Raw genomic sequence first — 15,381 nt, forward strand, 5'->3', positions numbered from 1 at the left:
CCCTGCAGAAGGGAGTCTCCAACCACCACCACCCATTTCTTTTTCTTCATGCCCGTTGTGTCAATCTGCCTCACCTTGGGGATTCCTGGCCTGGCCTCTTCCACCGATGGAACATGCTCCTCCTCCTCTGTGGCTAGTGCTCTATACCTGTTCTCCAAGCAAATCACTGCAGAAGGGAATGTTTAGGGCTGTGCAAAGCTTCGGATCATGATTTGGATTTGGAGATGATTCCAATGATTCAGAGGCCGAATCTATGAATCCAAATTGAATCACTGGAAGCTTTAGGCTTTCTGAATCGATTCGGCGCTTCCGAATCGCCTCGGAAAAGATTCGGAGCCAATTTGGTGATTTGGCTATAGAGTATAATGTGGAATCAATGGGGAACTGCACCTCAAGCTGCTGACAGGCAAAACCCATGACATAGATGACCCTGTGTGTGTTAAGGCGCAGCGGGCTGAAAACTGCAGGGGTGGTGGCCTCTGCTCAGGCCACAAAGCCTGCCAAGTTTCAAGACAATTGGTGCAGGGGTTTGGTGGGACATTTTTTTTTTTTTTATAGTTTCTAGGTTCGGAAGGGACCTGAGCAGATCATCTAGTCCGACCCCCTGCCATGGCAGGAAATAATACTGCGGTCAAACGACCCCAGCAAGATGTTCGTCTAACCTCCTCTTAAAAACCCCCAGGGTAGAAGCCTGCACCACTTCTCTTGGAAGTTGGTTCCAGACCCTAGCCGCCCTGACCATGAAGTAGCACCTCCTGATATCTAACCTAAACCTACCCTCTGCCAGCTTGTAACCATTATTCCTGGTCACTCCTGGCGGTGCTTGGGGGAACAGGGACTCCCCCAATGCCTGCTGATCCCCCCTGACTAGTTTATAACAGGCCACAAGATCCCCCTCAGCCTTCTCTTGTGGAGGCTGAACAGGTTCAGGTCCCGTAGCCTCTCCTCATAGGGCCTGCCCTGTTGTCCCCTGATCATACGAGTGGCCTCCTCTGGACCCTCTCCATGCTGTCAACATCCCTCTTGAAGTGTGGCACCCAGAACTGGACACAGTACTCCAACTGCGGCCTGACCAGTGCTGCATAGAGGGGGAGGATCACCTCTTTGGACCTGCTCAAGATGCATCTGTGGATGCATGACAAGGTGAGGTTGGCCTTCTTGACTGCGTCTCCACACTGCCGGCCCATGTTCATCTTGGAGTCAATGATATGACCCCAAGATCCTTTTCCGCCTCCGTGCTGACAAGAGGGGAGTTCCCCAACCTGTAGGTATGGTGCTGGTTGTTCCTCCCAAGGTGCATCACCTTGCACTTGCCTGTGTTGAAACCCATCCTATTCTCATCCGCCCACCCTTGTAACCTGTCTAGGTCTGATTGTAGCCTGTTGCATCCTTCCAGTGTGCCCATGTCCCCCCACATCTTAGTGTCATCAGCAGATTTGAACAGGGTGCTCTTTACCCCCTCGTCCAAATCACTGATGAAGATGTTGAACAGTGCGGGCCTGAGGACCGAGCCCTGGGGGACCCCACTGCCCACGTCCTTCCAGGTTGAGAAAGACCCATCCACTACCACCCTCTGGGTGCGGCCCTCCAGCCAGTTGGCAACCCATTTGACTGTGTGGGTGTCTACACCACAGCTCCCCAGTTTCTTAATGACAGCGGGGTGAGAGACAGTGTCGAAAGCCTTCCGGAAGTCCAGGAAGACTATATCCACTGCTACCCCTGCATCTAAGTATCTGGTGATCTGATCATAAAAGGCCACCAGGTTGGTCTGACATGACCTGCCACTGATGAACCCGTGTTGGTTGCCCGTAAGCATGCAGTCCCCTGCTGGCCCCTCCTGATTTTACCCAAATCAGTTAAGTCCAGTTTCTGATCACTTAAGCCAGTTTATGTGTAATGTCTGTCCCTAAACTACTTAAACAAGAGGTTTAAGTCTTGGTCTTGCTGCTGAGTTTTAGTTACTTAAAATAAAACTATGAAGGTTAGTCAGAAAAAAAAAATCTTACCTTACAGGCTCCGCTTCCAAGAGGGGGACAGCAAACTGACCTGCAAACAGCTTGCAAACTGTCCTATTTGCTTCTCTCTGTTTGCTGCTCTCCTGGTCCTTTGGACTGTCTCCTTATATACACCTTCTGGGCCTGAACTGGCTGGACCCTTTCATTTGGGCCCTTTCTTAGGGCCTTTTTTCACACCCAGGCAGCAATTAATCAGCATTCAGCCCACTCAGCTAGAGTGACTACTTTTTTGAAGGGGAAGATGGGACACATGCTCACCTTCCACCTCCCCCCTGCCACCGGCACAGCTGAACCAGAGCCAAGCAGAGTGGAGCAGGGGTGGAGGTGGGTTGTCTGCTGTGGGCTCCCTACCCTGCTGCCTTTCCCTTGGGAGCCCTGCGCCAGCTGCACACTCTCTGCCCATCTGGCAGCAGCAGGGGGCACAACTCCATGCCCCTACCACCCCCACTGCTACCTGGCAGGCAGAGGGCGCCTCATCATGGCGGCACAACCATTGCAGGACCCCCAGAGACAGGGCAGCAGGTCAGGGAGCCCACGAGCCTGCAGTGCGCAGCCTGCATCTGCTCCCGCCCCACACACAAATCTGGGGGAGCACGTATCCCCCCATGCCTCCCGCCTCCATGGCTCCGTCCCACTTCCCACTCCATGTACCACCCTGGCTGGGCTGCATGCCAGCCTCTTCCCCATTCCTTCCATTACTGAGGGGACCTTGATCTGCACCCCCTCCGCCCACCTATACCCTCTCTCTGCCATAGATTTACCCCCAGGGAGCTGCTCTTCACGCTGCCTGGCTGTGTTCCTGGCCACATTAATGTGTGCAGACATGCACATGCACATGGTGCCTCCCTGCATCCCACATCCAGCAGCCCCTTGTAGGCTGGAATGCTGCCAGCCTGCAAGTAGAAATCTGTCATTTCCTGCAGATCCCTGCAGGAGGCTGCAAATCCAAAACCAATGCTGTCCCACCCAATGCTGCCCTGCCCATTGAGGGACTGCCCTGCCCAATTAGGGATGGGTGGTCACTCTACACATAGTTGCTCAGAGCACACACCCGGTACACAAACCCACCAAACAGCCCTCAGCAACCCAAACATAAGTAACCCTGGCTCATTTATGTTTGCAGAGCAAGATCTGGTGCCTGGTTCCTCTTCCCCTTCCTCCTCTCACTCCCACAGCTGCTTGCAAACTGTCCTGTTTGCTTCTCCCTGTTTGCTGCTACCCCAGACAATCCTATGACGGCAATAGCAATGCCAGGACAGTATAATCTTCTGCAGGCACATGTAGCTCAAGTCAACCCATTTATCCACACTATTCCTCACTTTGCACATTCCCTAAACGTTTTGGGTGTCAACAGCTTTAACAATTGCTGCTTGAAGGCTGTTTCTTTGTTTGGTTTTTTGCAGTCATTATCCCCCAACACCCTGGTGTCCCCCCACTGTCAAAGGGCTCTTCCTGAGACAGCAGTGGGAGGAAGTTGCAATGTTCAGCCATTTACTAAAGTGTTCCTTCATATTTTTGTAGCACTAGGGGACAACCTTAACTTTGGGAAGGGAAAAAGTTAGCAAGGAACTGCATGCCATGGGGTATAAGAGACAGGAGTTTGAACAGGGCATGGCTGGTATTGTCTTCTAGCAATAACTCTTGGCACAGGGGTCTGGGACCGACATTACATAAACCAGTTTGAGCCAAATCAGGTGAGTATGATACTACATTTAACCAGGTTTATCTCAAACCAGTTTCAGCCATTTTCAAACTGCTTTATGTGCATTGAACATCTGTTCTGTTACAGGTTTAAACCGGTTTCTGATCACTTACACTGGTTTATGTGTAATGTCTGTCCCTAGCCATGGTGATGTTGTATAAACTCAAGAAACAAGCCCTTCATTCAGTCATTTCAGGCATAAACATCCCAACTGTGGAGCAGTGATTCTTAACCAGGGTGCCAGGATGTCCTGGGATGCCACGAGATGCTTTGAAAAGGACTGCTGCCCAGCAGTGATCTGTATTGCCAGATATCTGCCTTGTGAAGGTCTTCTCCAAGCAGCCTCATTGCCTTAGAGCCTGGCCACAGAGGGATGCTGGTGTGCAGTAACCTGAGTAGATGACAAGATTCAGATGCTCCACCCTGAGCCAGAACTTTGGGTTGCATCACGTAATGGGACATTTTGTTATCCAAGCTTTTAGTTTTCTGGCCTGACTTGTTTTGTTGCTGCCTAGAATATCCAGGAGGATGGTGCAGCTGGGGACACATACTGAAGCCATGGGCAGGTTTAGGCATAAATAATCTTAACAGTAACAAGGCAAATGTGAGATAAAGTGCATTCCATGGTGAAATACGTGATGCTCCTTCATAAGAGATGCTTTAGCTTTTCGTTTGAGTGTGCAGCTTGTTCCTGGCTATTAGGATATTTTGGACATCATAGAACCAGAAGGGACCTGTAAAATCTTCAAGTTATTAACAACAAGCTCAACCAGGTGCCTTTCCACCCTCATCCAAGGAGGGTGACTGCACCAGCTCTGCTAAGAGTGTGTTCCAGACTGGTGACCCTTACAGAGAAAAAGTTTTTTCTTATGTCTAGCCTGAATTTGCTCTCTATCAGCTTATGCCCCCAGCTCATCCTCCCTTGAGGTGCCTTCCTGAAGAGTTGGTCTCCTAGAATTTTGATGCTCACCCATGACGTACTTGGCCACACATCAGCTGATGCATGCCTGAGGTCTGTTTGCCCTGCTGGGAACTTCATCGCAGTGTTGGTCTTGTTCATCTTCTGGTCTATTGTGACCCCCAGGTCTCATTCAGATGCTGTGCCAGCCAGTGGACCACCACCCACCATGTAGTTATGATGAGGGTCCTGTCTACCCAGATGAAGGACCTTGCACTCCTGCCTGTTAAACCTCATCTGATTCCATTCTGCCCATGATTCCAGCCCGTCAAAGTCATCCTGGATCTTTTGACCTATTCTCTGAAGTGCCCTTGTTTCCCCGTAGCTTGGTATCATCCGTGAACTTAATCAATGAGCTTTCCACCCCGCTGTCCAAGTCATTAAAAATATATTAAAGAGCACGGGTCCAAACACTGATCCCTGGGAGACACCACTAGAGATGGCCCTGCAGAATGAGGTCATCGCACCGATTGCAACATATTGTGCAATAAACCATAATCCTTCTAGATTGCATTATAATCCAAACGAACCATTCTTAAATTATAATCCTTCTAGATTGCATTATAATCCAAATGAGCTGCCATTTTTAATTTTTTAATTTTTTTTTGCTATAACACGGGCATGTGGTGTTCCAACAAACCAGCCCTTGCAAAGAGCTGAGGTAGAACTTTATAGACTTTATCAAGTGAGCATCTTGGTTTTTTTTAAAAAGAAAAGTTCCATGCCTGGAGAGGTCAGCAAATAGCATTACATATGTACAACAGAGCAGAGTGTAACAAACTGGGGCCGTCTACAAGTTCATTAATGCACCATTATTACAGCTCTCCTAAATCTAATTAATAATGCCATTTCTTATTGTTTCCATCTGCTGGAACTGTGTATTTCCAGGTAGACCAAGACCCGAGCTGAGCAGGCTCATGAGAAGACACGGCTGGCAGAGCCAGGAGGGTGGAATTGCCAGCAGATTACAGCTGGTGCTCTGCTGACATGCAGCTTGGCCGGCCTGTGAGCTGTGAGCACACGGCTTCCACTCACAAGTGAGGAACAAAACAGCGGTGGAAAAAGAAACAGGAGAGCAACGAAGGGTTTTGACCAGCCAGAAAGGTTCTGCAACCAGGAGCTAGATGCAAAAGACCACTCGAGACTTGCCGGTCCTCCTTGGCTGTGCTAAATGTGAGAGGTCAGCTGCAGAGTGGCAGGAGAGGAAAGAAGTTCCTAAGAAAGGGCAGGGGTTTGCTTTGCTAAGGGACCAGATAATGCCAAAGGACGGAGATTCTGGGGGTCGGACTGCTCCTGCTTACTGCAGGCCCTCAACGTATCATGCTGACCATTGCTAACTTTGTCTGGGTGAAATTCCCCTGGGCAGGGACAAAGAGCTAGCCATTACACACCAGGTAAAAACTATAAAGCCTTACTTGCTATGTAGGGCATTGCCAGTGCTCAAGTTGTGGGCACAGTTCTTCCCCTAGGAAATAACTGTAGGGCCCCTTGGAGTCTTTGTGTTCAAGAAAGAGGGATCTAGATGTTACATCCTTTTCCCTTCCCATAGCACTGATACCAAAGCCGAGAAAAAATTACTCGCACTGCTCTAGGGGCAGGGGAAAAAAGCCAGACATGTAGGCTAGGTGAAGGGAAATTTTTTGGAAATCCTGGTAATACAAAGGGAGAGATGGGATTTCTCTGGTCTGATGGATTCAGACTAGAATACAGTGAATGGAACCTAAGTTAAACCTAAGTTACAAATATCATGACAGGATAGTAGCCACCTCACTCCCTCATGTGCTGTAGAGTATGAAATGAGAGCCTCAGGCTCACTGATGCAGTGAGCCATTATACTCTGATGCACCTTCTAGGACCGGCACGGCCATGTCGGGCTCTGCTATTTGGAGAGCTGCCTGGTTTCAAACCAAAGGTAAGCATAAATATCTATAATAATTTACGTAAGCCTCTCCCACTTCTCATTATTACTGTCCATCACTCTGCCTGTGCTTTAATTGTCATATGCCTCGCCCTACTTACCAGCATTGTTAGGAGCTAAATGAAAGGAATATAAATTCTGTGACCTGATCTTGGGAGACACTTCAGAGTCACAAGAAGTAGGAGTGTGGGGTCCTTTCCTCACTTCTGTCCTTTTTAGCACAGGGACATGGAACTCATGTTAGCATTAATTATTATTGCTCTGATCATTTTGGTGGTACTCCTATTGCAGTATGAACAGCCCAAAGCAGAAATCCCCCATGAAGTTTGTGGTTGTGTACTGCTTCACATTTTTCATCACATTGCGAGAGTCTCATTTGGTTTGGTAAGTGTACCTTGCTTGAAACTGTTGTCTGATTTTATTTTGTAATGGAAAGGGGGAGATGGTTGGATTTTATGAGCTGATATTTTGAGATACTGTAACGAACTTTATAGAAGATTTGGGTGAGCTCTCATGTTCTGTTAATGAATAGAAAGGAGTTCACTTGTTTAGCACATGTAACCTGAGGATGTGCCTGTCTCATGCATCGGCCTTTTTTGAGGACCCTATTACTACAGTAGACATGTACCTTACAAAATTAGTAAACCAGCTTCATAAGCTCACGTTCTCCCAAAGCTGCAGCATAAATCTTTCTTTCTTTCTTTGTCGCTTGTTGCTTGCTGATACATGTGATGAAGTATTAAGAGAAAGGCTCTTATGATCCCATGGTGAATGGGGTGCTCTCTGCAGCTCTTGCAGCTTCTCGAACCCAACCAACCAACTCCAACCTGAGGGAGGAAGTGCCTTTCCATCTTGTTTCTGTTTGTTGCTGTAAAGGATTGTGTTGCTTTCTGATCAGTATGATGAAAGTATTGGGAGAAAAAATCTTGGTGGACCCATTGTGAATGAGGTGCTGTCTGCAGCCCTTCTGGCTTCTTGAATAAATCATTTCTGTGAACAGGTCTAGCGTCAGTGGGTGCAGAGAGAAGTGACAATTTTTGCCCAATCTGCCCACAAAAAACTGTCTAAAGCTGTGACCAAACACAAGTGGATGGATGTAGACTGCTTTAAAATGGCTGATCAGGCAAAAAACCAAACCTCATGTAATCAAGTATCAGACTTGTGCTTCATCTTCAGAGTCCCGTCTGTAGAAACTTATAGCTTGGGGAGATCATCTAGGTTCTGCTGTGGCCAGTGAGAGTTTTGCTATGGACTTCAGCAGAGCCAGGACTTCACCCTTGCTGGTTTGTGACTCCCCAAGGAAGGAGCTGCTTGAGAAATACAGTAATAGCCTAATCCTATCCAGGTTTTCTATAGTTGCTATTATAAATAGGAAACTGATTCTAAATCAGAAGAAAAGGCAGGCCCAAGTTTCATTGGACAGTTGTGACAAGACAAGTGTGGGATAGCTGCCAATCAGTCAGAAAGGCATGCTTGTATTCATATTTGTAAAATAAATTCTGAATTAATGTGGCTTTGGAGAAAGAACAGGATATATGTCTGCTCGTGTGATGAAGATTGCTGCAGTGGGAGATACAATCCTTGATCTTGCTGAAGATTTTTAGAGCCAATTCTTTTCCTATTTAAGGGAAGTTGGGAAGACCCAGCTCCCCAGTGTGACATCTGTGGTCCTGCAAAAAGTCCTTAGAGTTTGAGGACTGGTTAGCTCAAAACACTGGCAGGGGACTAAGATATTTCACCTGTGGTGTTGGGGCCTAGATGCAATCCTGTCTTAGTTGGTAGTGACCTACCATTGTTGATGATCCTAAGGCCAAATGGTAGCCTGTGAGTAGAAGTAAGTGGTTGTCTGAATCCATTTCAGATTGTAGATGCATCCACGTTGCCATGTAATGGTCCCTTGGTGAGTACAACCAATAGGAACCAAAGTTTCAATTGGTCTTGGAGATCAAATTTTCCATCTTCTCCATTGGACAGAATACTGTTGGGATGCACTGACTGGGTATTGCATGAGTCCCAAACCCATCCATGGGGGACCTCCCAGTGCCCCAGGTTTCTCTCCTCTGTGGTGCACTTGCCCAAGAATCAGAGAGAGGTTACTCCAGGATAACTCCTTATCCGTGGCAAGCCTCAGCTCCACTGCCCTTATCCTAGAGCTTGCAGCTACAGTAAGGGAATCTCTGCCAGCCCTAGCTGGCCTCCCCACTGTGTTGTGGAAGAAATTTTGGGTCCCTTTTTCTTCAGAAAAGGTGAGGCTGGAATATCACTTGCCCAGAAATCACTCTTTCTACAGGTAATCAGTGGAAAGGAGACAAAATAAAAAAGGATTTATTATAGAGGAGAAAAGAATTATACAATTAAAAGTGGCTATGGGTTTGAAAGGTGTACATTGTAGCCATGTTGTCTAAGGACATAGAAAGATAAAGTCTTTGAGTAAATCTCATATCTTTTATTAAACCAACTAAATAGTTGTAAAAATTGTTCTTTGCAAGCTTCCAGACACAAACACCCTTCTACAGGCACAGAAAGATTTGCTGTGTGCTCTCTTGGGTGGAAGAGAAGCCAATATGCAAAATGCAGGTCTGTGAAAATGCAAATGCATTGTAGTGAGGATCAGAAGGGATGGGAGACAATGGGTGCAAGACAAGTAGGTAGGGTGGCGAGGTTAAGTGGGGAATGGTGACTTGGTTATAGAAAGTAGCTGGTAAAATGTAGAGGGGTTACCTGGGGTTGTTGGATGTCAGGCAGGTCTTCATAAATCCAATAACTATATTTAGGCCATGATTTTTTGTATCTGGTACATTTATTAAGTGAAGTTCATAGGCTCATCTGAAAAAGGTATTTTGTAAATTCCCTTTGAGGAGTAGAGCTGAGAGATTGGAGAGAGAGTGGTTGTCTTGTGAGAAATGTACACCCGCAGGTACCATCCCCTACAACATAACGTGGGCTTTTCAGTGAGGCCACTCATGCCATGTCAATACAAAAAAAACCAAGGAAACATTCAAGACCTGCTTCAACCCCAAGAACATAATACAGTTCATGACAGCATGATAATTCCAGGTTTCTTTCTCTATAAACAGGCATTAGTCATGGAGAAATTAGGAATATACGTGGACCATTACATCTTTAAGGTGGTGCTTAATCAATACCATCAGGGAGCACTTCAAAGCTCTTCATCAAGGATTTGACTTTCGAAAAGATGAATGTGAGGATCTACCAGCCAAAAGTCCCATCTGCTGGTTTGAGGCGAGAAGTTTTTTATTGCCATGGAGGAACAGGCCGGTTTGAAAGCATCAGTGAGAAGTTTAATAGAAAATGCATTTGGACCTATGTGAATCTAGAAGCTATAAAAAGAACTATGGAGTCCTTCATATGCCATGCTGTTAATTAAGTGACATACTAATTAGGCAATATTATAGCCCGTGAGGCTGCTCAAAGATGGATTGTAGTAACACATTTAAACATAGAAGCAGCCCACGTTATCTTTCCACTTGAGTGGAGTCCTGCAGCTCAGTATTTTCTTGTATGGAGATCTGTAGTGTCAACAAATTTCTATTCTCTGCTCAGTTCTAATAAATCTTACCCTAATATTTCCCCTCCTACTTTTGTGGGTGGATATGGAAAATAAAGCCTTGGACCATGGCTGGACCTCAGCCAGATCTTTGGGGAAGATAGTCCCAGGAGAGGTTGTAGACACCATTGACTGCTGGTATTTGTTGATAATAATGGTGCTTAAATTCCTTTCCCTCTGTAGCTATAATCTCTGCAAGAGAGTTCCCCTTATCCCAAGGAACCAACATTTTTACAAGTAAATGATAGTTCTGTTTGCCTAACTGACTTCACAAGGCGCTGCACACCTGCTTTCTGATAATGTAGTCCTCAAAATCATCCCAGCTTGAAAAAAATAGAGGTACCCAAAATGAATGAATATATATTGTTTGCAGATTCCTACCCAAGACATTCAACATCTACTGAAAGAACTGTGAATCTGCCTCCAATGTATTAGATGCTTTTGAAAACTGGTTTCCTGGATGATTAAATGAGATCTCTTCATTTCTACTTAATACTGGTGAAGTGAGAAGCAGCTTTTCAAAATGAAAATTTCCACATTTCTGAAATATGTTTTCAAGATATTGCATTGATACAACTTTTTATTTTGCAGAAGCCTATGATAACATATGCTGCTCTATAGCCACAAGTTGCGAATCAGTAGTCATGTGTGTTAGATAAGTGATCTCTCTCTATTTGCACTCTCTGGGAACCATTTATGTCATTTCACCCAGTAGGTTTGGGTATCTGCTGTATACCCGAAATCAGCTAATAGGCCTTGAAAAGAGAAACTGAATCAGAAAAAGGAACACACTGATCTTGTAGAGTAACTTGGAATAGATCTGGAACAAGTCTGGCTAAGAGCCTAAAGGAAAGAATAGACCAAACAGGAAGAAAGGACTTGAGCCTTTGAAAAGGCATCCTTTTACCCAGTGTTGGGTGCTATGACCTGTGTTTTTAAGCACCCAGAGACCCCACAGGAGGGGAATAGCTTTGTCAAACAAGTCATTTGTAGGAGTCAAATCCTATTGGCCTTTTGTCACACAAGTGGCCATTCTTTACTCCTCCAACTGGCAGTTTTGGGCACATATGTGAAGATAGCTGTTCCAGCTCCCAGAACTGTGGACACAAAAGTGTGTGCATGTGCTCCATCTCTGTGCATTAGGCTACATACTGTACAAGAACATACACACCCATGTATACACACCTTTGTGGAAAGGTACCAGTGTCCAGGGCCCATATGTGCATGTGGCCCATAACCCATGACTAACAGGTCTTAGAACAAGGAGTACCCTTCCACATTTAGCCCCAGTAGCTAGGTGGCTGCGGCACATAGGTAAGAAGTTAGAGGCCTATGTTCTTGTCCTGCTCTCCTAGAGGGAGTTTCAACTTGTACCTCTCTAACTTATTAATACTGCTCCCAAACCACAGGTACGGCAAAAGTTAGGGTTCTACCCTATATTTTCCTGCCACACCTTGTTCTGACTGGGCATAGATTTAGGAGGCAGCCCTCAGTTTGGCTGGAGTAACGCCTTTCTCTACCCTCTTATGTGGGCAGAATCTACCGAATTATTTAATTTGAGGCTCGTTTGAGAGGAATCTACAGCATCATGAAGTTTATAAGAAGTTTATAAAGAAAACCTTGTTCTTCATGCCAGGAGCCTGGCATTCTCTTTCCAAATGTGCTTTTCAGCCATCAGAAAAATGTCATGACCCTCTCAGCTGTCAGAGGTTTTAAGTCAACTCTGAAATTCCATCCTTGGAGCTGCCCTCGCATTTTCCTCAAGGTGCTTGAATTAGTGACTGCTTTTTCCCTCTGCTTGAAGACACTGTGCAGTGAGATGAACCCTCAATTCACTGACCCCGCTTTTCCTGATACTTGGCTCCTGAGAGCTGCTTGCTGTACAAATGAAAGGCTTGTCCTCCAGGAAAGATTGGTGTAATACAGCTGGTGTAGTTAGGAAGAACCATAGAGTTTGGTAACTGGAATTTATGAAGGGATGTAGGGGCCCAATCCACAGGTCATAGGAGGATGAATCTACAGGATAGGTGGAACAGTGAGTTGGGGTGGAGGGGTAGGACACAAATTCTTGTGCCTTGTCCGGAAAGATGTACATTTGTTGGAGGTTGAATCAAAGTGAAAGCTGAAGTGGCCTACCAAACTGAAGGGATATGAGGATAGTTGTTAGGAGTTTCCAGATTATTTAATCAAAGTAGCATGCCCCATCAATCTAACACTGTTCATATTTCCTGATACAGGTCTGTTAATTTATCAGACGATGTATTCCTTCCAGATGCTGCAAGAAGTAAAATAGTCAGAAATGCAATCTCTGTGCTAAGTTATCATGAAGATATTTGCTGGTCAGCCACTGCAAATAGGGCTTCCCCCAGGGGATTCTGGGCCTGCCTGATCCAGAGCAGAAAGCATTTTGATGAATAGATTGCTTGTGATGACATCCGTTATGTGATGCTTGAAAACGATTAGCACAGCTTTGCCATAAACCTGTACATTTATTTGAAGTCTGAAGTGGAGAAAATGTTGTGCATATGTGAAAGAATGACTGTGTTTTATCCCTTTAGGGGCAAAATGACCTTCATGAGTTGGCATTGTAATAACAGAAATAGCTATTTAAAATTATTGGGGATTTTCAGGAGCATGTTACTTTCCCCTGCAAGTCTTCTTGTCATTTAACTCTGATCAGTATAAAGAATTCATACTTGATAAATGCAGTGTTTGAAGAATAAAGTTAAGTAAAATACTATCATTCTATATATCCCAACCCAGGCTCTTCCTTGTGTCAAGTACAGTGCACCTGATTGGCTCTCCATTGGCTCAAATCCAATGAGCTGTTCATAGAATCATGGAAAATTCAGGTGGGAAGGGACCTCAGGAGGTGACATCTTGTCCAACCCCCTCCTCAATGCAGGACCAGCCCCAACTCGATCATTCCAGGCAGGGCTTTGTCGAGGTGGGCCTTCAAAACTTCCAAGGGTGGAGACTCCAGCACCTCTCTAGGTTTCAGTACTTCACCGCTGTCCTAGTGAGAAAAAATTCTGCTGCAACTTGAGCCCATGGTTCCTTGTTCTGTCATCTGCCCCCACTGAGAACAGCCCAGCTCTGTCCTCTTTGGAACCACCCTGCAGGGAGTTGAAGGATGCTATCAAATCCCCTCTCAGTCATTTGCAGATGAAATAAGCCCAGTTCCCTCATCCTCTCCTCATAAGTCATGTTCCCCAGCCCCAAACCACTTTTGGTGGCCTCTTCTGAACTTTCTCCAACTTGTCCATATACTTTCTACAGGGAGTGGCTGAAAACTGGACACAGTACTCCAGCTGTAGGTTCACCAGTGCCCAGGAGAGGGGAAGACTCTCTTCCCCAGTCTGTTGGCAATGCTCCTACTAATGCAGCCCAGGATGCTGTTAGCCTTCTTGGCAGCAAGGGCACCCTGCTGATTCATATCCATCTTACTGTCCACTGTAATCCCCAGGTCCTTTTCTGCAGACCTGCTGCTTAGCCACTTGGTCCCAAGCCTTGTCCTTACTGAACCTCATGAAATTTATTTTGGTCCAGCCCTCCGATTTATCTAGGTCACTCTGAATCCTAGCCCTACCCTCCAGCATATTTACTATACCCGCCAGCTTGGTGTCATCCACAAACTTGCTTAGGGTGTAATGCATCCTATCCTCCAAATTGTTAATGAAGATATTGAACAAAACTGGCCCATGGCACCAGGACCAACCCTGAGGCTCTCCACTTGAAGGACTGCCAACTAGACCTCGAGCCATTGATGACTACCCATTGAGCTTGACGATCCAGCCAGCTTTCTATCCATCTTACAGTCCATTTATCCAACCCATGCTTCTTTAGCTTGCTTGCAAGCATGCTTTGGAAGACCGTAGCAAAAGCCTTGCTAAAGTCAAGGTATATCATGCCCATGGCTTTCTCCACATCCACAGAAGCAGTTATGTGATTCTAGAAGACAGTCAAGTTGGTCAGGTATGACTTACCCCGGTGAATCCATGCTGACTGTCTTGATCATCATCTTCTCCTCCAAATGCTTAGAAAAGGCTTCCTTGAGAACCTGCTCCTTGATTTATCTCCGGTCTGAGGTGAGGCTGACTGGCTTATAGTTCTCTGGATCCTCCTTCTTCCCTTTCTTAAAGATGGGCACTATATTTGCCCTTTTCCAATACTCCTGGATCTCCTCTGATCACCACAAGATTTCAAAGATAACAGCCAGCAGCTCTGCAGTCACATCAGCCAACTCCTTAAGGACCCTCGGGTGCATTGCATCTGGCCCCGTGGACTTGCATACATCCAGCTTTTCTAAGTAGTCCCTAACCCACTCTTTCACCACTGAGGGCAGCTCACCTTCTCCATAAACTGTGTTGCCTGGTGCAGTAATGTGGAAGCTGACCTTGCTTGTAAAGGCCGAGGTAAAAGAGGCATTGAGTACTTCAGGCTTTTCCTCACCACCTATCACTAGGCTGCCTCCCCCATTCAGTAAGGCACCCACACTTTCCCTCACCTTCCTCTTGTTGCTGACATACGTGTAGAAATCTTTCTTGTTATCCTTCACATCCCTTCCTAGATGCACCTCCATCTGTGCTTGGCCTTCCTGATTTCATGCCTGCATGCCCAAGCAATGGTCTTATATGTCTCCGTAGTATCTGTCTAAGCTTCCACTTCTTGTAAGCTTTCCTTTTGTGTTTAAGCTTGCCAGAGAGTTCTCTGCTAAGCCAAGCTGGTTGTCTGCCATATTTGCTATTCTTCCTGCACAACGGGATGGTTTGTTCATGTGCCCTCAGCAAGGTTTCTTTAAAATACAAGCAACAATCCTGGACTCATTTCCTCCTCAGCCTGACCTCCTGAACAATATCCTCCTCCTGCCCATCAGTTCCCTGAAGGAGTCTAAGTCTGCTTTTCTGAAGTCCAGGGTGCTCTCTTTTCTACCCTTGTGAAGATCTTGAACTTGATTATCTTGTGGCCACTACTGCCCAAGTTGCCATCCAGTTCTACATCCCCCACCAATTCTTCCATGTTTGTGAGCAGCAGGTCAAGAAGAGCACAGCTCCTAGTTGGTTTCTCCAACACTTGTACCAGGAAGTCTCCAGCACTCTGCAAAAATTTCCTGGATTACCCGTGCATTGCTGTATTGCCCTCCCAGCACATGTCAGGGTGATTGAAGTCTCCCATGAGAACCACGGCCTGTGATCAGGAACTTCCACTAGTCATCTGAAG

This window comes from Crocodylus porosus, unplaced genomic scaffold, assembly GCF_001723895.1.
Source record: "Crocodylus porosus isolate Cpor-Errol unplaced genomic scaffold, CroPor_comp1, whole genome shotgun sequence".
Taxonomy (NCBI): domain Eukaryota; kingdom Metazoa; phylum Chordata; order Crocodylia; family Crocodylidae; genus Crocodylus; species Crocodylus porosus.